Source organism: Lissotriton helveticus, chromosome 8 (assembly GCF_964261635.1).
Source record: "Lissotriton helveticus chromosome 8, aLisHel1.1, whole genome shotgun sequence".
Taxonomy (NCBI): domain Eukaryota; kingdom Metazoa; phylum Chordata; class Amphibia; order Caudata; family Salamandridae; genus Lissotriton; species Lissotriton helveticus.
Genome location: NC_136069.1, coordinates 1,464,351,498 through 1,464,373,246, shown reverse-complemented (window position 1 = coordinate 1,464,373,246; position 21,749 = coordinate 1,464,351,498).

Sequence of the window (21,749 nt, the reverse complement as noted above, 5' to 3'; positions counted from 1 at the left end):
CAATATCCAAATCACACTGTGCTCACAGCTCGAGGGTCACTCCCCATCCGGCTTACATCAGGTCAAGGAAGAGACCAGGTCACTCAGCGTCAGCAGAGACCTAACGCGTTTCAGGCATGCGCCCTTCGTCAGAGGTATTTCTGCTACCAAACAGACTGTTCCCATCAGGCTTCCGTTTTTTGTCCCTCCTTTTATTGGAAATTAGATTACACTCAGGTGAGTAAACATTCAAGTTGCATTCTGGGAACGTAAGTCCTGCATAATCAAGCTCCAGTGAGCCGGGTTCAGTCTTTTGGTAAAATATACAAAATCAAGGGTGTCCTTTAAAACTCTTCCTCCATACAGCCATATGCCAGACAGACCCGAGGCGCTGGAAAAGACATCAGCAGCGGGACCGCACGAGTCCGCGGCGGTGCGCCCCCCGACCGAGCAGGCCGTTCAATATCCAAATCACACTGTGCTCACAGCTCGAGGGTCACTCCCCATCCTGCTTACATCAGGTCAAGGAAGAGACCAGGTCACTCAGCGTCAGCAGAGACCTAACGCGTTTCAGGCATGCGCCCTTCGTCAGAGGTATTTCTGCTACCAAACAGACTGTTCCCATCAGGCTTCCGTTTTTTGTCCCTCCTTTTATTGGAAATTAGATTACACTCAGGTGAGTAAACATTCAAGTTGCATTCTGGGAACGTAAGTCCTGCATAATCAAGCTCCAGTGAGCCGGGTTCAGTCTTTCGGTAAAATATACAAAATCAAGGGTGTCCTTTAAAACTCTTCCTCCATACAGCCATATGCCAGACAGACCCGAGGCGCTGGAAAAGACATCAGCAGCGGGACCGCACGAGTCCGCGGCGGTGCACCCCCCAACCGAGCAGGCCGTTCAATATCCAAATCACACTGTGCTCACAGCTCGAGGCTCACTCCCCACCCGGCTTACATCAGGTCAAGGAAGAGACCAGGTCACTCAGCGTCAGCAGAGACCTAACGCGTTTCAGGCATGCGTCCTTCGTCAGAGGTATTTCTGCTACCAAACAGACTGTTCACATCAGGCTTCCGTTTTTTGTCCCTCCTTTTATTGGAAATTAGATTACACTCAGGTGAGTAAACATTCAAGTTGCATTCTGGGAACGTAAGTCCTGCATAATCAAGCTCCAGTGAGCCGGGTTCAGTCTTTCGGTAAAATATACCAAATCAAGGGTGTCCTTTAAAACTCTTCCTCCATGCAGCCATATGCCAGACAGACCCGAGGCGCTGGAAAAGACATCAGCAGCGGGACCGCACGAGTCCGCGGCGGTGCGCCCCCCGACCGAGCAGGCCGTTCAATATCCAAATCACACTGTGCTCACAGCTCGAGGGTCACTCCCCATCCGGCTTACATCAGGTCAAGGAAGAGACCAGGTCACTCAGCGTCAGCAGAGACCTAACGCGTTTCAGGCATGCGCCCTTCGTCAGAGGTATTTCTGCTACCAAACAGACTGTTCCCATCAGGCTTCCGTTTTTTGTCCCTCCTTTTATTGGAAATTAGATTACACTCAGGTGAGTAAACATTCAAGTTGCATTCTGGGAACGTAAGTCCTGCATAATCAAGCTCCAGTGAGCCGGGTTCAGTCTTTTGGTAAAATATACAAAATCAAGGGTGTCCTTTAAAACTCTTCCTCCATACAGCCATATGCCAGACAGACCCGAGGCGCTGGAAAAGACATCAGCAGCGGGACCGCACGAGTCCGCGGCGGTGCGCCCCCCGACCGAGCAGGCCGTTCAATATCCAAATCACACTGTGCTCACAGCTCGAGGGTCACTCCCCATCCTGCTTACATCAGGTCAAGGAAGAGACCAGGTCACTCAGCGTCAGCAGAGACCTAACGCGTTTCAGGCATGCGCCCTTCGTCAGAGGTATTTCTGCTACCAAACAGACTGTTCCCATCAGGCTTCCGTTTTTTGTCCCTCCTTTTATTGGAAATTAGATTACACTCAGGTGAGTAAACATTCAAGTTGCATTCTGGGAACGTAAGTCCTGCATAATCAAGCTCCAGTGAGCCGGGCTCAGTCTTTTGGTAAAATATACAAAATCAAGGGTGTCCTTTAAAACTCTTCCTCCATACAGCCATATGCCAGACAGACCCGAGGCGCTGAAAAAGACATCAGCAGCGGGACCGCACGAGTCCGCGCCGGTGCGCCCCCCGACCGAGCAGGCCGTTCAATATCCAAATCACACTGTGCTCACAGCTCGAGGCTCACTCCCCATCCGGCTTACATCAGGTCAAGGAAGAGACCAGGTCACTCAGCGTCAGCAGAGACCTAACGCGTTTCAGGCATGCGCCCTTCGTCAGAGGTATTTCTGCTACCAAACAGACTGTTCCCATCAGGCTTCCGTTTTTTGTCCCTCCTTTTATTGGAAATTAGATTACACTCAGGTGAGTAAACATTCAAGTTGCATTCTGGGAACGTAAGTCCTGAATAATCAAGCTCCAGTGAGCCGGGTTCAGTCTTTTGGTAAAATATACAAAATCAAGGGTGTCCTTTAAAACTCTTCCTCCATACAGCCATATGCCAGACAGACCCGAGGCGCTGGAAAAGACATCAGCAGCGGGACCGCACGAGTCCGCGGCGGTGCGCCCCCCGACCGAGCAGGCCGTTCAATATCCAAATCACACTGCTCACAGCTCGAGGGTCACTCCCCATCCTGCTTACATCAGGTCAAGGAAGAGACCAGGTCACTCAGCGTCAGCAGAGACCTAACGCGTTTCAGGCATGCGCCCTTCGTCAGAGGTATTTCTGCTACCAAACAGACTGTTCCCATCAGGCTTCCGTTTTTTGTCCCTCCTTTTATTGGAAATTAGATTACACTCAGGTGAGTAAACATTCAAGTTGCATTCTGGGAACGTAAGTCCTGCATAATCAAGCTCCAGTGAGCCGGGTTCAGTCTTTTGGTAAAATATACAAAATCAAGGGTGTCCTTTAAAACTCTTCCTCCATACAGCCATATGCCAGACAGACCCGAGGCGCTGGAAAAGACATCAGCAGCGGGACCGCACGAGTCCGCGCCGGTGCGCCCCCCGACCGAGCAGGCCGTTCAATATCCAAATCACACTGTGCTCACAGCTCGAGGCTCACTCCCCATCCGGCTTACATCAGGTCAAGGAAGAGACCAGGTCACTCAGCGTCAGCAGAGACCTAACGCGTTTCAGGCATGCGCCCTTCGTCAGAGGTATTTCTGCTACCAAACAGACTGTTCCCATCAGGCTTCCGTTTTTTGTCCCTCCTTTTATTGGAAATTAGATTACACTCAGGTGAGTAAACATTCAAGTTGCATTCTGGGAACGTAAGTCCTGCATAATCAAGCTCCAGTGAGCCGGGTTCAGTCTTTCGGTAAAATATACAAAATCAAGGGTGTCCTTTAAAACTCTTCCTCCATACAGCCATATGCCAGACAGACCCGAGGCGCTGGAAAAGACATCAGCAGCGGGACCGCACGAGTCCGCGGCGGTGCACCCCCCAACCGAGCAGGCCGTTCAATATCCAAATCACACTGTGCTCACAGCTCGAGGCTCACTCCCCACCCGGCTTACATCAGGTCAAGGAAGAGACCAGGTCACTCAGCGTCAGCAGAGACCTAACGCGTTTCAGGCATGCGTCCTTCGTCAGAGGTATTTCTGCTACCAAACAGACTGTTCACATCAGGCTTCCGTTTTTTGTCCCTCCTTTTATTGGAAATTAGATTACACTCAGGTGAGTAAACATTCAAGTTGCATTCTGGGAACGTAAGTCCTGCATAATCAAGCTCCAGTGAGCCGGGTTCAGTCTTTCGGTAAAATATACCAAATCAAGGGTGTCCTTTAAAACTCTTCCTCCATGCAGCCATATGCCAGACAGACCCGAGGCGCTGGAAAAGACATCAGCAGCGGGACCGCACGAGTCCGCGGCGGTGCGCCCCCCGACCGAGCAGGCCGTTCAATATCCAAATCACACTGTGCTCACAGCTCGAGGGTCACTCCCCATCCGGCTTACATCAGGTCAAGGAAGAGACCAGGTCACTCAGCGTCAGCAGAGACCTAACGCGTTTCAGGCATGCGCCCTTCGTCAGAGGTATTTCTGCTACCAAACAGACTGTTCCCATCAGGCTTCCGTTTTTTGTCCCTCCTTTTATTGGAAATTAGATTACACTCAGGTGAGTAAACATTCAAGTTGCATTCTGGGAACGTAAGTCCTGCATAATCAAGCTCCAGTGAGCCGGGTTCAGTCTTTTGGTAAAATATACAAAATCAAGGGTGTCCTTTAAAACTCTTCCTCCATACAGCCATATGCCAGACAGACCCGAGGCGCTGGAAAAGACATCAGCAGCGGGACCGCACGAGTCCGCGGCGGTGCGCCCCCCGACCGAGCAGGCCGTTCAATATCCAAATCACACTGTGCTCACAGCTCGAGGGTCACTCCCCATCCTGCTTACATCAGGTCAAGGAAGAGACCAGGTCACTCAGCGTCAGCAGAGACCTAACGCGTTTCAGGCATGCGCCCTTCGTCAGAGGTATTTCTGCTACCAAACAGACTGTTCCCATCAGGCTTCCGTTTTTTGTCCCTCCTTTTATTGGAAATTAGATTACACTCAGGTGAGTAAACATTCAAGTTGCATTCTGGGAACGTAAGTCCTGCATAATCAAGCTCCAGTGAGCCGGGCTCAGTCTTTTGGTAAAATATACAAAATCAAGGGTGTCCTTTAAAACTCTTCCTCCATACAGCCATATGCCAGACAGACCCGAGGCGCTGAAAAAGACATCAGCAGCGGGACCGCACGAGTCCGCGCCGGTGCGCCCCCCGACCGAGCAGGCCGTTCAATATCCAAATCACACTGTGCTCACAGCTCGAGGCTCACTCCCCATCCGGCTTACATCAGGTCAAGGAAGAGACCAGGTCACTCAGCGTCAGCAGAGACCTAACGCGTTTCAGGCATGCGCCCTTCGTCAGAGGTATTTCTGCTACCAAACAGACTGTTCCCATCAGGCTTCCGTTTTTTGTCCCTCCTTTTATTGGAAATTAGATTACACTCAGGTGAGTAAACATTCAAGTTGCATTCTGGGAACGTAAGTCCTGAATAATCAAGCTCCAGTGAGCCGGGTTCAGTCTTTTGGTAAAATATACAAAATCAAGGGTGTCCTTTAAAACTCTTCCTCCATACAGCCATATGCCAGACAGACCCGAGGCGCTGGAAAAGACATCAGCAGCGGGACCGCACGAGTCCGCGGCGGTGCGCCCCCCGACCGAGCAGGCCGTTCAATATCCAAATCACACTGCTCACAGCTCGAGGGTCACTCCCCATCCTGCTTACATCAGGTCAAGGAAGAGACCAGGTCACTCAGCGTCAGCAGAGACCTAACGCGTTTCAGGCATGCGCCCTTCGTCAGAGGTATTTCTGCTACCAAACAGACTGTTCCCATCAGGCTTCCGTTTTTTGTCCCTCCTTTTATTGGAAATTAGATTACACTCAGGTGAGTAAACATTCAAGTTGCATTCTGGGAACGTAAGTCCTGCATAATCAAGCTCCAGTGAGCCGGGTTCAGTCTTTTGGTAAAATATACAAAATCAAGGGTGTCCTTTAAAACTCTTCCTCCATACAGCCATATGCCAGACAGACCCGAGGCGCTGGAAAAGACATCAGCAGCGGGACCGCACGAGTCCGCGCCGGTGCGCCCCCCGACCGAGCAGGCCGTTCAATATCCAAATCACACTGTGCTCACAGCTCGAGGCTCACTCCCCATCCGGCTTACATCAGGTCAAGGAAGAGACCAGGTCACTCAGCGTCAGCAGAGACCTAACGCGTTTCAGGCATGCGCCCTTCGTCAGAGGTATTTCTGCTACCAAACAGACTGTTCCCATCAGGCTTCCGTTTTTTGTCCCTCCTTTTATTGGAAATTAGATTACACTCAGGTGAGTAAACATTCAAGTTGCATTCTGGGAACGTAAGTCCTGCATAATCAAGCTCCAGTGAGCCGGGTTCAGTCTTTCGGTAAAATATACAAAATCAAGGGTGTCCTTTAAAACTCTTCCTCCATACAGCCATATGCCAGACAGACCCGAGGCGCTGGAAAAGACATCAGCAGCGGGACCGCACGAGTCCGCGGCGGTGCACCCCCCAACCGAGCAGGCCGTTCAATATCCAAATCACACTGTGCTCACAGCTCGAGGCTCACTCCCCACCCGGCTTACATCAGGTCAAGGAAGAGACCAGGTCACTCAGCGTCAGCAGAGACCTAACGCGTTTCAGGCATGCGTCCTTCGTCAGAGGTATTTCTGCTACCAAACAGACTGTTCACATCAGGCTTCCGTTTTTTGTCCCTCCTTTTATTGGAAATTAGATTACACTCAGGTGAGTAAACATTCAAGTTGCATTCTGGGAACGTAAGTCCTGCATAATCAAGCTCCAGTGAGCCGGGTTCAGTCTTTCGGTAAAATATACCAAATCAAGGGTGTCCTTTAAAACTCTTCCTCCATGCAGCCATATGCCAGACAGACCCGAGGCGCTGGAAAAGACATCAGCAGCGGGACCGCACGAGTCCGCGGCGGTGCGCCCCCCGACCGAGCAGGCCGTTCAATATCCAAATCACACTGTGCTCACAGCTCGAGGGTCACTCCCCATCCGGCTTACATCAGGTCAAGGAAGAGACCAGGTCACTCAGCGTCAGCAGAGACCTAACGCGTTTCAGGCATGCGCCCTTCGTCAGAGGTATTTCTGCTACCAAACAGACTGTTCCCATCAGGCTTCCGTTTTTTGTCCCTCCTTTTATTGGAAATTAGATTACACTCAGGTGAGTAAACATTCAAGTTGCATTCTGGGAACGTAAGTCCTGCATAATCAAGCTCCAGTGAGCCGGGTTCAGTCTTTTGGTAAAATATACAAAATCAAGGGTGTCCTTTAAAACTCTTCCTCCATACAGCCATATGCCAGACAGACCCGAGGCGCTGGAAAAGACATCAGCAGCGGGACCGCACGAGTCCGCGGCGGTGCGCCCCCCGACCGAGCAGGCCGTTCAATATCCAAATCACACTGTGCTCACAGCTCGAGGGTCACTCCCCATCCTGCTTACATCAGGTCAAGGAAGAGACCAGGTCACTCAGCGTCAGCAGAGACCTAACGCGTTTCAGGCATGCGCCCTTCGTCAGAGGTATTTCTGCTACCAAACAGACTGTTCCCATCAGGCTTCCGTTTTTTGTCCCTCCTTTTATTGGAAATTAGATTACACTCAGGTGAGTAAACATTCAAGTTGCATTCTGGGAACGTAAGTCCTGCATAATCAAGCTCCAGTGAGCCGGGTTCAGTCTTTCGGTAAAATATACAAAATCAAGGGTGTCCTTTAAAACTCTTCCTCCATACAGCCATATGCCAGACAGACCCGAGGCACTGGAAAAGACATCAGCAGCGGGACCGCACGAGTCCGCGGCGGTGCACCCCCCAACCGAGCAGGCCGTTCAATATCCAAATCACACTGTGCTCACAGCTCGAGGCTCACTCCCCACCCGGCTTACATCAGGTCAAGGAAGAGACCAGGTCACTCAGCGTCAGCAGAGACCTAACGCGTTTCAGGCATGCGTCCTTCGTCAGAGGTATTTCTGCTACCAAACAGACTGTTCACATCAGGCTTCCGTTTTTTGTCCCTCCTTTTATTGGAAATTAGATTACACTCAGGTGAGTAAACATTCAAGTTGCATTCTGGGAACGTAAGTCCTGCATAATCAAGCTCCAGTGAGCCGGGTTCAGTCTTTCGGTAAAATATACCAAATCAAGGGTGTCCTTTAAAACTCTTCCTCCATGCAGCCATATGCCAGACAGACCCGAGGCGCTGGAAAAGACATCAGCAGCGGGACCGCACGAGTCCGCGGCGGTGCGCCCCCCGACCGAGCAGGCCGTTCAATATCCAAATCACACTGTGCTCACAGCTCGAGGGTCACTCCCCATCCGGCTTACATCAGGTCAAGGAAGAGACCAGGTCACTCAGCGTCAGCAGAGACCTAACGCGTTTCAGGCATGCGCCCTTCGTCAGAGGTATTTCTGCTACCAAACAGACTGTTCCCATCAGGCTTCCGTTTTTTGTCCCTCCTTTTATTGGAAATTAGATTACACTCAGGTGAGTAAACATTCAAGTTGCATTCTGGGAACGTAAGTCCTGCATAATCAAGCTCCAGTGAGCCGGGATCAGTCTTTTGGTAAAATATACAAAATCAAGGGTGTCCTTTAAAACTCTTCCTCCATACAGCCATATGCCAGACAGACCCGAGGCGCTGGAAAAGACATCAGCAGCGGGACCGCACGAGTCCGCGGCGGTGCGCCCCCCGACCGAGCAGGCCGTTCAATATCCAAATCACACTGTGCTCACAGCTCGAGGGTCACTCCCCATCCTGCTTACATCAGGTCAAGGAAGAGACCAGGTCACTCAGCGTCAGCAGAGACCTAACGCGTTTCAGGCATGCGCCCTTCGTCAGAGGTATTTCTGCTACCAAACAGACTGTTCCCATCAGGCTTCCGTTTTTTGTCCCTCCTTTTATTGGAAATTAGATTACACTCAGGTGAGTAAACATTCAAGTTGCATTCTGGGAACGTAAGTCCTGCATAATCAAGCTCCAGTGAGCCGGGCTCAGTCTTTTGGTAAAATATACAAAATCAAGGGTGTCCTTTAAAACTCTTCCTCCATACAGCCATATGCCAGACAGACCCGAGGCGCTGGAAAAGACATCAGCAGCGGGACCGCACGAGTCCGCGCCGGTGCGCCCCCCGACCGAGCAGGCCGTTCAATATCCAAATCACACTGTGCTCACAGCTCGAGGCTCACTCCCCATCCGGCTTACATCAGGTCAAGGAAGAGACCAGGTCACTCAGCGTCAGCAGAGACCTAACGCGTTTCAGGCATGCGCCCTTCGTCAGAGGTATTTCTGCTACCAAACAGACTGTTCCCATCAGGCTTCCGTTTTTTGTCCCTCCTTTTATTGGAAATTAGATTACACTCAGGTGAGTAAACATTCAAGTTGCATTCTGGGAACGTAAGTCCTGCATAATCAAGCTCCAGTGAGCCGGGTTCAGTCTTTCGGTAAAATATACAAAATCAAGGGTGTCCTTTAAAACTCTTCCTCCATACAGCCATATGCCAGACAGACCCGAGGCGCTGGAAAAGACATCAGCAGCGGGACCGCACGAGTCCGCGGCGGTGCACCCCCCAACCGAGCAGGCCGTTCAATATCCAAATCACACTGTGCTCACAGCTCGAGGCTCACTCCCCACCCGGCTTACATCAGGTCAAGGAAGAGACCAGGTCACTCAGCGTCAGCAGAGACCTAACGCGTTTCAGGCATGCGTCCTTCGTCAGAGGTATTTCTGCTACCAAACAGACTGTTCACATCAGGCTTCCGTTTTTTGTCCCTCCTTTTATTGGAAATTAGATTACACTCAGGTGAGTAAACATTCAAGTTGCATTCTGGGAACGTAAGTCCTGCATAATCAAGCTCCAGTGAGCCGGGTTCAGTCTTTCGGTAAAATATACCAAATCAAGGGTGTCCTTTAAAACTCTTCCTCCATACAGCCATATGCCAGACAGACCCGAGGCGCTGGAAAAGACATCAGCAGCGGGACCGCACGAGTCCGCGGCGGTGCGCCCCCCGACCGAGCAGGCCGTTCAATATCCAAATCACACTGTGCTCACAGCTCGAGGGTCACTCCCCATCCTGCTTACATCAGGTCAAGGAAGAGACCAGGTCACTCAGCGTCAGCAGAGACCTAACGCGTTTCAGGCATGCGCCCTTCGTCAGAGGTATTTCTGCTACCAAACAGACTGTTCCCATCAGGCTTCCGTTTTTTGTCCCTCCTTTTATTGGAAATTAGATTACACTCAGGTGAGTAAACATTCAAGTTGCATTCTGGGAACGTAAGTCCTGCATAATCAAGCTCCAGTGAGCCGGGCTCAGTCTTTTGGTAAAATATACAAAATCAAGGGTGTCCTTTAAAACTCTTCCTCCATACAGCCATATGCCAGACAGACCCGAGGCGCTGGAAAAGACATCAGCAGCGGGACCGCACGAGTCCGCGCCGGTGCGCCCCCCGACCGAGCAGGCCGTTCAATATCCAAATCACACTGTGCTCACAGCTCGAGGCTCACTCCCCATCCGGCTTACATCAGGTCAAGGAAGAGACCAGGTCACTCAGCGTCAGCAGAGACCTAACGCGTTTCAGGCATGCGCCCTTCGTCAGAGGTATTTCTGCTACCAAACAGACTGTTCCCATCAGGCTTCCGTTTTTTGTCCCTCCTTTTATTGGAAATTAGATTACACTCAGGTGAGTAAACATTCAAGTTGCATTCTGGGAACGTAAGTCCTGCATAATCAAGCTCCAGTGAGCCGGGTTCAGTCTTTCGGTAAAATATACAAAATCAAGGGTGTCCTTTAAAACTCTTCCTCCATACAGCCATATGCCAGACAGACCCGAGGCGCTGGAAAAGACATCAGCAGCGGGACCGCACGAGTCCGCGGCGGTGCACCCCCCAACCGAGCAGGCCGTTCAATATCCAAATCACACTGTGCTCACAGCTCGAGGCTCACTCCCCACCCGGCTTACATCAGGTCAAGGAAGAGACCAGGTCACTCAGCGTCAGCAGAGACCTAACGCGTTTCAGGCATGCGTCCTTCGTCAGAGGTATTTCTGCTACCAAACAGACTGTTCACATCAGGCTTCCGTTTTTTGTCCCTCCTTTTATTGGAAATTAGATTACACTCAGGTGAGTAAACATTCAAGTTGCATTCTGGGAACGTAAGTCCTGCATAATCAAGCTCCAGTGAGCCGGGTTCAGTCTTTCGGTAAAATATACAAAATCAAGGGTGTCCTTTAAAACTCTTCCTCCATACAGCCATATGCCAGACAGACCCGAGGCGCTGGAAAAGACATCAGCAGCGGGACCGCACGAGTCCGCGGCGGTGCGCCCCCCGACCGAGCAGGCCGTTCAATATCCAAATCACACTGTGCTCACAGCTCGAGGCTCACTCCCCATCCGGCTTACATCAGGTCAAGGAAGAGACCAGGTCACTCAGCGTCAGCAGAGACCTAACGCGTTTCAGGCATGCGCCCTTCGTCAGAGGTATTTCTGCTACCAAACAGACTGTTCCTATCAGGCTTCCGTTTTTTGTCCCTCCTTTTATTGGAAATTAGATTACACTCAGGTGAGTAAACATTCAAGTTGCATTCTGGGAACGTAAGTCCTGCATAATCAAGCTCCAGTGAGCCGGGTTCAGTCTTTCGGTAAAATATACAAAATCAAGGGTGTCCTTTAAAACTCTTCCTCCATACAGCCATATGCCAGACAGACCCGAGGCGCTGGAAAAGACATCAGCAGCGGGACCGCACGAGTCCGCGGCGGTGCACCCCCCAACCGAGCAGGCCGTTCAATATCCAAATCACACTGTGCTCACAGCTCGAGGCTCACTCCCCACCCGGCTTACATCAGGTCAAGGAAGAGACCAGGTCACTCAGCGTCAGCAGAGACCTAACGCGTTTCAGGCATGCGTCCTTCGTCAGAGGTATTTCTGCTACCAAACAGACTGTTCACATCAGGCTTCCGTTTTTTGTCCCTCCTTTTATTGGAAATTAGATTACACTCAGGTGAGTAAACATTCAAGTTGCATTCTGGGAACGTAAGTCCTGCATAATCAAGCTCCAGTGAGCCGGGTTCAGTCTTTCGGTAAAATATACCAAATCAAGGGTGTCCTTTAAAACTCTTCCTCCATGCAGCCATATGCCAGACAGACCCGAGGCGCTGGAAAAGACATCAGCAGCGGGACCGCACGAGTCCGCGGCGGTGCGCCCCCCGACCGAGCAGGCCGTTCAATATCCAAATCACACTGTGCTCACAGCTCGAGGGTCACTCCCCATCCGGCTTACATCAGGTCAAGGAAGAGACCAGGTCACTCAGCGTCAGCAGAGACCTAACGCGTTTCAGGCATGCGCCCTTCGTCAGAGGTATTTCTGCTACCAAACAGACTGTTCCCATCAGGCTTCCGTTTTTTGTCCCTCCTTTTATTGGAAATTAGATTACACTCAGGTGAGTAAACATTCAAGTTGCATTCTGGGAACGTAAGTCCTGCATAATCAAGCTCCAGTGAGCCGGGTTCAGTCTTTTGGTAAAATATACAAAATCAAGGGTGTCCTTTAAAACTCTTCCTCCATACAGCCATATGCCAGACAGACCCGAGGCGCTGGAAAAGACATCAGCAGCGGGACCGCACGAGTCCGCGGCGGTGCGCCCCCCGACCGAGCAGGCCGTTCAATATCCAAATCACACTGTGCTCACAGCTCGAGGGTCACTCCCCATCCTGCTTACATCAGGTCAAGGAAGAGACCAGGTCACTCAGCGTCAGCAGAGACCTAACGCGTTTCAGGCATGCGCCCTTCGTCAGAGGTATTTCTGCTACCAAACAGACTGTTCCCATCAGGCTTCCGTTTTTTGTCCCTCCTTTTATTGGAAATTAGATTACACTCAGGTGAGTAAACATTCAAGTTGCATTCTGGGAACGTAAGTCCTGCATAATCAAGCTCCAGTGAGCCGGGCTCAGTCTTTTGGTAAAATATACAAAATCAAGGGTGTCCTTTAAAACTCTTCCTCCATACAGCCATATGCCAGACAGACCCGAGGCGCTGGAAAAGACATCAGCAGCGGGACCGCACGAGTCCGCGCCGGTGCGCCCCCCGACCGAGCAGGCCGTTCAATATCCAAATCACACTGTGCTCACAGCTCGAGGCTCACTCCCCATCCGGCTTACATCAGGTCAAGGAAGAGACCAGGTCACTCAGCGTCAGCAGAGACCTAACGCGTTTCAGGCATGCGCCCTTCGTCAGAGGTATTTCTGCTACCAAACAGACTGTTCCCATCAGGCTTCCGTTTTTTGTCCCTCCTTTTATTGGAAATTAGATTACACTCAGGTGAGTAAACATTCAAGTTGCATTCTGGGAACGTAAGTCCTGCATAATCAAGCTCCAGTGAGCCGGGTTCAGTCTTTCGGTAAAATATACAAAATCAAGGGTGTCCTTTAAAACTCTTCCTCCATACAGCCATATGCCAGACAGACCCGAGGCGCTGGAAAAGACATCAGCAGCGGGACCGCACGAGTCCGCGGCGGTGCACCCCCCAACCGAGCAGGCCGTTCAATATCCAAATCACACTGTGCTCACAGCTCGAGGCTCACTCTCCACCCGGCTTACATCAGGTCAAGGAAGAGACCAGGTCACTCAGCGTCAGCAGAGACCTAACGCGTTTCAGGCATGCGCCCTTCGTCAGAGGTATTTCTGCTACCAAACAGACTGTTCACATCAGGCTTCCGTTTTTTGTCCCTCCTTTTATTGGAAATTAGATTACACTCAGGTGAGTAAACATTCAAGTTGCATTCTGGGAACGTAAGTCCTGCATAATCAAGCTCCAGTGAGCCGGGTTCAGTCTTTCGGTAAAATATACCAAATCAAGGGTGTCCTTTAAAACTCTTCCTCCATGCAGCCATATGCCAGACAGACCCGAGGCGCTGGAAAAGACATCAGCAGCGGGACCGCACGAGTCCGCGGCGGTGCGCCCCCCGACCGAGCAGGCCGTTCAATATCCAAATCACACTGTGCTCACAGCTCGAGGGTCACTCCCCATCCGGCTTACATCAGGTCAAGGAAGAGACCAGGTCACTCAGCGTCAGCAGAGACCTAACGCGTTTCAGGCATGCGCCCTTCGTCAGAGGTATTTCTGCTACCAAACAGACTGTTCCCATCAGGCTTCCGTTTTTTGTCCCTCCTTTTATTGGAAATTAGATTACACTCAGGTGAGTAAACATTCAAGTTGCATTCTGGGAACGTAAGTCCTGCATAATCAAGCTCCAGTGAGCCGGGTTCAGTCTTTCGGTAAAATATACAAAATCAAGGGTGTCCTTTAAAACTCTTCCTCCATACAGCCATATGCCAGACAGACCCGAGGCGCTGGAAAAGACATCAGCAGCGGGACCGCACGAGTCCGCGGCGGTGCGCCCCCCGACCGAGCAGGCCGTTCAATATCCAAATCACACTGTGCTCACAGCTCGAGGCTCACTCCCCATCCGGCTTACATCAGGTCAAGGAAGAGACCAGGTCACTCAGCGTCAGCAGAGACCTAACGCGTTTCAGGCATGCGCCCTTCGTCAGAGGTATTTCTGCTACCAAACAGACTGTTCCTATCAGGCTTCCGTTTTTTGTCCCTCCTTTTATTGGAAATTAGATTACACTCAGGTGAGTAAACATTCAAGTTGCATTCTGGGAACGTAAGTCCTGCATAATCAAGCTCCAGTGAGCCGGGTTCAGTCTTTCGGTAAAATATACCAAATCAAGGGTGTCCTTTAAAACTCTTCCTCCATACAGCCATATGCCAGACAGACCCGAGGCGCTGGAAAAGACATCAGCAGCGGGACCGCACGAGTCCGCGGCGGTGCGCCCCCCGACCGAGCAGGCCGTTCAATATCCAAATCACACTGTGCTCACAGCTCGAGGCTCACTCCCCACCCGGCTTACATCAGGTCAAGGAAGAGACCAGGTCACTCAGCGTCAGCAGAGACCTAACGCGTTTCAGGCATGCGCCCTTCGTCAGAGGTATTTCTGCTACCAAACAGACTGTTCCCATCAGGCTTCCGTTTTTTGTCCCTCCTTTTATTGGAAATTAGATTACACTCAGGTGAGTAAACATTCAAGTTGCATTCTGGGAACGTAAGTCCTGCATAATCAAGCTCCAGTGAGCCGGGTTCAGTCTTTCGGTAAAATATACAAAATCAAGGGTGTCCTTTAAAACTCTTCCTCCACACAGCCATATGCCAGACAGACCCGAGGCGCTGGAAAAGACATCAGCAGCGGGACCGCACGAGTCCGCGGCGGTGCGCCCCCCGACCGAGCAGGCCGTTCAATATCCAAATCACACTGTGCTCACAGCTCGAGGCTCACTCCCCATCCGGCTTACATCAGGTCAAGGAAGAGACCAGGTCACTCAGCGTCAGCAGAGACCTAACGCGTTTCAGGCATGCGCCCTTCGTCAGAGGTATTTCTGCTACCAAACAGACTGTTCCCATCAGGCTTCCGTTTTTTGTCCCTCCTTTTATTGGAAATTAGATTACACTCAGGTGAGTAAACATTCAAGTTGCATTCTGGGAACGTAAGTCCTGCATAATCAAGCTCCAGTGAGCCGGGTTCAGTCTTTCGGTAAAATATACCAAATCAAGGGTGTCCTTTAAAACTCTTCCTCCATACAGCCATATGCCAGAGAGACCCGAGGCGCTGGAAAAGACATCATCAGCGGGACCGCACGAGTCCGCGGCGGTGCGCCCCCCGACCGAGCAGGCCGTTCAATATCCAAATCACACTGTGCTCACAGCTCGAGGCTCACTCCCCACCCGGCTTACATCAGGTCAAGGAAGAGACCAGGTCACTCAGCGTCAGCAGAGACCTAACGCGTTTCAGGCATGCGTCCTTCGTCAGAGGTATTTCTGCTACCAAACAGACTGTTCACATCAGGCTTCCGTTTTTTGTCCCTCCTTTTATTGGAAATTAGATTACACTCAGGTGAGTAAACATTCAAGTTGCATTCTGGGAACGTAAGTCCTGCATAATCAAGCTCCAGTGAGTCGGGTTCAGTCTTTCGGTAAAATATACCAAATCAAGGGTGTCCTTTAAAACTCTTCCTCCATACAGCCATATGCCAGACAGACCCGAGGCGCTGGAAAAGACATCAGCAGCGGGACCGCACGAGTCCGCGGTGGTGCGCCCCCCAACCGAGCAGGCCGTTCAATATCCAAATCACACTGTGCTCACAGCTCGAGGCTCACTCCCCATCCGGCTTACATCAGGTCAAGGAAGAGACCAGGTCACTCAGCGTCAGCAGAGACCTAACGCGTTTCAGGCATGCGCCCTTCGTCAGAGGTATTTCTGCTACCAAACAGACTGTTCCCATCAGGCTTCCGTTTTTTGTCCCTCCTTTTATTGGAAATTAGATTACACTCAGGTGAGTAAACATTCAAGTTGCATTCTGGGAACGTAAGTCCTGCATAATCAAGCTCCAGTGAGCCGGGTTCAGTCTTTCGGTAAAATATACAAAATCAAGGGTGTCCTTTAAAACTCTTCCTCCATACAGCCATATGCCAGACAGACCCGAGGCGCTGGAAAAGACATCAGCAGCGGGACCGCACGAGTCCGCGGCGGTGCACCCCCCAACCGAGCAGGCCGTTCAATATCCAAATCACACTGTGCTCACAGCTCGAGGCTCACTCCCCACCCGGCTTACATCAGGTCAAGGAAGAGACCAGGTCACTCAGCGTCAGCAGAGACCTAACGCGTTTCAGGCATGCGTCCTTCGTCAGAGGTATTTCTGCTACCAAACAGACTGTTCACATCAGGCTTCCGTTTTTTGTCCCTCCTTTTATTGGAAATTAGATTACACTCAGGTGAGTAAACATTCAAGTTGCATTCTGGGAACGTAAGTCCTGCATAATCAAGCTCCAGTGAGCCGGGTTCAGTCTTTCGGTAAAATATACCAAATCAAGGGTGTCCTTTAAAACTCTTCCTCCATGCAGCCATATGCCAGACAGACCCGAGGCGCTGGAAAAGACATCAGCAGCGGGACCGCACGAGTCCGCGGCGGTGCGCCCCCCGACCGAGCAGGCCGTTCAATATCCAAATCACACTGTGCTCACAGCTCGAGGGTCACTCCCCATCCGGCTTACATCAGGTCAAGGAAGAGACCAGGTCACTCAGCGTCAGCAGAGACCTAACGCGTTTCAGGCATGCGCCCTTCGTCAGAGGTATTTCTGCTACCAAACAGACTGTTCCCATCAGGCTTCCGTTTTTTGTCCCTCCTTTTATTGGAAATTAGATTACACTCAGGTGAGTAAACATTCAAGTTGCATTCTGGGAACGTAAGTCCTGCATAATCAAGCTCCAGTGAGCCGGGTTCAGTCTTTTGGTAAAATATACAAAATCAAGGGTGTCCTTTAAAACTCTTCCTCCATACAGCCATATGCCAGACAGACCCGAGGCGCTGGAAAAGACATCAGCAGCGGGACCGCACGAGTCCGCGGCGGTGCGCCCCCCGACCGAGCAGGCCGTTCAATATCCAAATCACACTGTGCTCACAGCTCGAGGGTCACTCCCCATCCTGCTTACATCAGGTCAAGGAAGAGACCAGGTCACTCAGGGTCAGCAGAGACCTAACGCGTTTCAGGCATGCGCCCTTCGTCAGAGGTATTTCTGCTACCAAACAGACTGTTCCCATCAGGCTTCCGTTTTTTGTCCCTCCTTTTATTGGAAATTAGATTACACTCAGGTGAGTAAACATTCAAGTTGCATTCTGGGAACGTAAGTCCTGCATAATCAAGCTCCAGTGAGCCGGGTTCAGTCTTTTGGTAAAATATACAAAATCAAGGGTGTCCTTTAAAACTCTTCCTCCATACAGCCATATGCCAGACAGACCCGAGGCGCTGGAAAAGACATCAGCAGCGGGACCGCACGAGTCCGCGCCGGTGCGCCCCCCGACCGAGCAGGCCGTTCAATATCCAAATCACACTGTGCTCACAGCTCGAGGCTCACTCCCCATCCGGCTTACATCAGGTCAAGGAAGAGACCAGGTCACTCAGCGTCAGCAGAGACCTAACGCGTTTCAGGCATGCGCCCTTCGTCAGAGGTATTTCTGCTACCAAACAGACTGTTCCCATCAGGCTTCCGTTTTTTGTCCCTCCTTTTATTGGAAATTAGATTACACTCAGGTGAGTAAACATTCAAGTTGCATTCTGGGAACGTAAGTCCTGCATAATCAAGCTCCAGTGAGCCGGGTTCAGTCTTTCGGTAAAATATACAAAATCAAGGGTGTCCTTTAAAACTCTTCCTCCATACAGCCATATGCCAGACAGACCCGAGGCGCTGGAAAAGACATCAGCAGCGGGACCGCACGAGTCCGCGGCGGTGCACCCCCCAACCGAGCAGGCCGTTCAATATCCAAATCACACTGTGCTCACAGCTCGAGGCTCACTCCCCACCCGGCTTACATCAGGTCAAGGAAGAGACCAGGTCACTCAGCGTCAGCAGAGACCTAACGCGTTTCAGGCATGCGTCCTTCGTCAGAGGTATTTCTGCTACCAAACAGACTGTTCACATCAGGCTTCCGTTTTTTGTCCCTCCTTTTATTGGAAATTAGATTACACTCAGGTGAGTAAACATTCAAGTTGCATTCTGGGAACGTAAGTCCTGCATAATCAAGCTCCAGTGAGCCGGGTTCAGTCTTTCGGTAAAATATACCAAATCAAGGGTGTCCTTTAAAACTCTTCCTCCATGCAGCCATATGCCAGACAGACCCGAGGCGCTGGAAAAGACATCAGCAGCGGGACCGCACGAGTCCGCGGCGGTGCGCCCCCCGACCGAGCAGGCCGTTCAATATCCAAATCACACTGTGCTCACAGCTCGAGGGTCACTCCCCATCCGGCTTACATCAGGTCAAGGAAGAGACCAGGTCACTCAGCGTCAGCAGAGACCTAACGCGTTTCAGGCATGCGCCCTTCGTCAGAGGTATTTCTGCTACCAAACAGACTGTTCCCATCAGGCTTCCGTTTTTTGTCCCTCCTTTTATTGGAAATTAGATTACACTCAGGTGAGTAAACATTCAAGTTGCATTCTGGGAATGTAAGTCCTGCATAATCAAGCTCCAGTGAGCCGGGTTCAGTCTTTTGGTAAAATATACAAAATCAAGGGTGTCCTTTAAAACTCTTCCTCCATACAGCCATATGCCAGACAGACCCGAGGCGCTGGAAAAGACATCAGCAGCGGGACCGCACGAGTCCGCGGCGGTGCGCCCCCCGACCGAGCAGGCCGTTCAATATCCAAATCACACTGTGCTCACAGCTCGAGGGTCACTCCCCATCCTGCTTACATCAGGTCAAGGAAGAGACCAGGTCACTCAGCGTCAGCAGAGACCTAACGCGTTTCAGGCATGCGCCCTTCGTCAGAGGTATTTCTGCTACCAAACAGACTGTTCCCATCAGGCTTCCGTTTTTTGTCCCTCCTTTTATTGGAAATTAGATTACACTCAGGTGAGTAAACATTCAAGTTGCATTCTGGGAACGTAAGTCCTGCATAATCAAGCTCCAGTGAGCCGGGTTCAGTCTTTCGGTAAAATATACAAAATCAAGGGTGTCCTTTAAAACTCTTCCTCCATACAGCCATATGCCAGACAGACCCGAGGCGCTGGAAAAGACATCAGCAGCGGGACCGCACGAGTCCGCGGCGGTGCACCCCCCAACCGAGCAGGCCGTTCAATATCCAAATCACACTGTGCTCACAGCTCGAGGCTCACTCCCCACCCGGCTTACATCAGGTCAAGGAAGAGACCAGGTCACTCAGCGTCAGCAGAGACCTAACGCGTTTCAGGCATGCGTCCTTCGTCAGAGGTATTTCTGCTACCAAACAGACTGTTCACATCAGGCTTCCGTTTTTTGTCCCTCCTTTTATTGGAAATTAGATTACACTCAGGTGAGTAAACATTCAAGTTGCATTCTGGGAACGTAAGTCCTGCATAATGAAGCTCCAGTGAGCCGGGTTCAGTCTTTCGGTAAAATATACCAAATCAAGGGTGTCCTTTAAAACTCTTCCTCCATGCAGCCATATGCCAGACAGACCCGAGGCGCTGGAAAAGACATCAGCAGCGGGACCGCACGAGTCCGCGGCGGTGCGCCCCCCGACCGAGCAGGCCGTTCAATATCCAAATCACACTGTGCTCACAGCTCGAGGGTCACTCCCCATCCGGCTTACATCAGGTCAAGGAAGAGACCAGGTCACTCAGCGTCAGCAGAGACCTAACGCGTTTCAGGCATGCGCCCTTCGTCAGAGGTATTTCTGCTACCAAACAGACTGTTCCCATCAGGCTTCCGTTTTTTGTCCCTCCTTTTATTGGAAATTAGATTACACTCAGGTGAGTAAACATTCAAGTTGCATTCTGGGAACGTAAGTCCTGCATAATCAAGCTCCAGTGAGCCGGGTTCAGTCTTTTGGTAAAATATACAAAATCAAGGGTGTCCTTTAAAACTCTTCCTCCATACAGCCATATGCCAGACAGACCCGAGGCGCTGGAAAAGACATCAGCAGCGGGACCGCACGAGTCCGCGGCGGTGCGCCCCCCGACCGAGCAGGCCGTTCAATATCCAAATCACACTGTGCTCACAGCTCGAGGGTCACTCCCCATCCTGCTTACATCAGGTCAAGGAAGAGACCAGGTCACTCAGCGTCAGCAGAGACCTAACGCGTTTCAGGCATGCGCCCTTCGTCAGAGGTATTTCTGCTACCAAACAGACTGTTCCCAATAGGCTTCCGTTTTTTGTCCCTCCTTTTATTGGAAATTAGATTACACTCAGGTGAGTAAACATTCAAGTTGCATTCTGGGAACGTAAGTCCTGCATAATCAAGCTCCAGTGAGCCGGGCTCAGTCTTTTGGTAAAATATACAAAATCAAGGGTGTCCTTTAAAACTCTTCCTCCATACAGCCATATGCCAGACAGACCCGAGGCGCTGGAAAAGACATCAGCAGCGGGACCGCACGAGTCCGCGCCGGTGCGCCCCCCGACCGAGCAGGCCGTTCAATATCCAAATCACACTGTGCTCACAGCTCGAGGCTCACTCCCCATCCGGCTTACATCAGGTCAAGGAAGAGACCAGGTCACTCAGCGTCAGCAGAGACCTAACGCGTTTCAGGCATGCGCCCTTCGTCAGAGGTATTTCTGCTACCAAACAGACTGTTCCCATCAGGCTTCCGTTTTTTGTCCCTCCTTTTATTGGAAATTAGATTACACTCAGGTGAGTAAACATTCAAGTTGCATTCTGGGAACGTAAGTCCTGCATAATCAAGCTCCAGTGAGCCGGGTTCAGTCTTTCGGTAAAATATACAAAATCAAGGGTGTCCTTTAAAACTCTTCCTCCATACAGCCATATGCCAGACAGACCCGAGGCGCTGGAAAAGACATCAGCAGCGGGACCGCACGAGTCCGCGGCGGTGCACCCCCCAACCGAGCAGGCCGTTCAATATCCAAATCACACTGTGCTCACAGCTCGAGGCTCACTCCCCACCCGGCTTACATCAGGTCAAGGAAGAGACCAGGTCACTCAGCGTCAGCAGAGACCTAACGCGTTTCAGGCATGCGTCCTTCGTCAGAGGTATTTCTGCTACCAAACAGACTGTTCACATCAGGCTTCCGTTTTTTGTCCCTCCTTTTATTGGAAATTAGATTACACTCAGGTGAGTAAACATTCAAGTTGCATTCTGGGAACGTAAGTCCTGCATAATCAAGCTCCAGTGAGCCGGGTTCAGTCTTTCGGTAAAATATACCAAATCAAGGGTGTCCTTTAAAACTCTTCCTCCATACAGCCATATGCCAGACAGACCCGAGGCGCTGGAAAAGACATCAGCAGCGGGACCGAACGAGTCCGCGGCGGTGCGCCCCCCGACCGAGCAGGCCGTTCAATATCCAAATCACACTGTGCTCACAGCTCGAGGGTCACTCCCCATCCTGCTTACATCAGGTCAAGGAAGAGACCAGGTCACTCAGCGTCAGCAGAGACCTAACGCGTTTCAGGCATGCGCCCTTCGTCAGAGGTATTTCTGCTACCAAACAGACTGTTCCCATCAGGCTTCCGTTTTTTGTCCCTCCTTTTATTGGAAATTAGATTACACTCAGGTGAGTAAACATTCAAGTTGCATTCT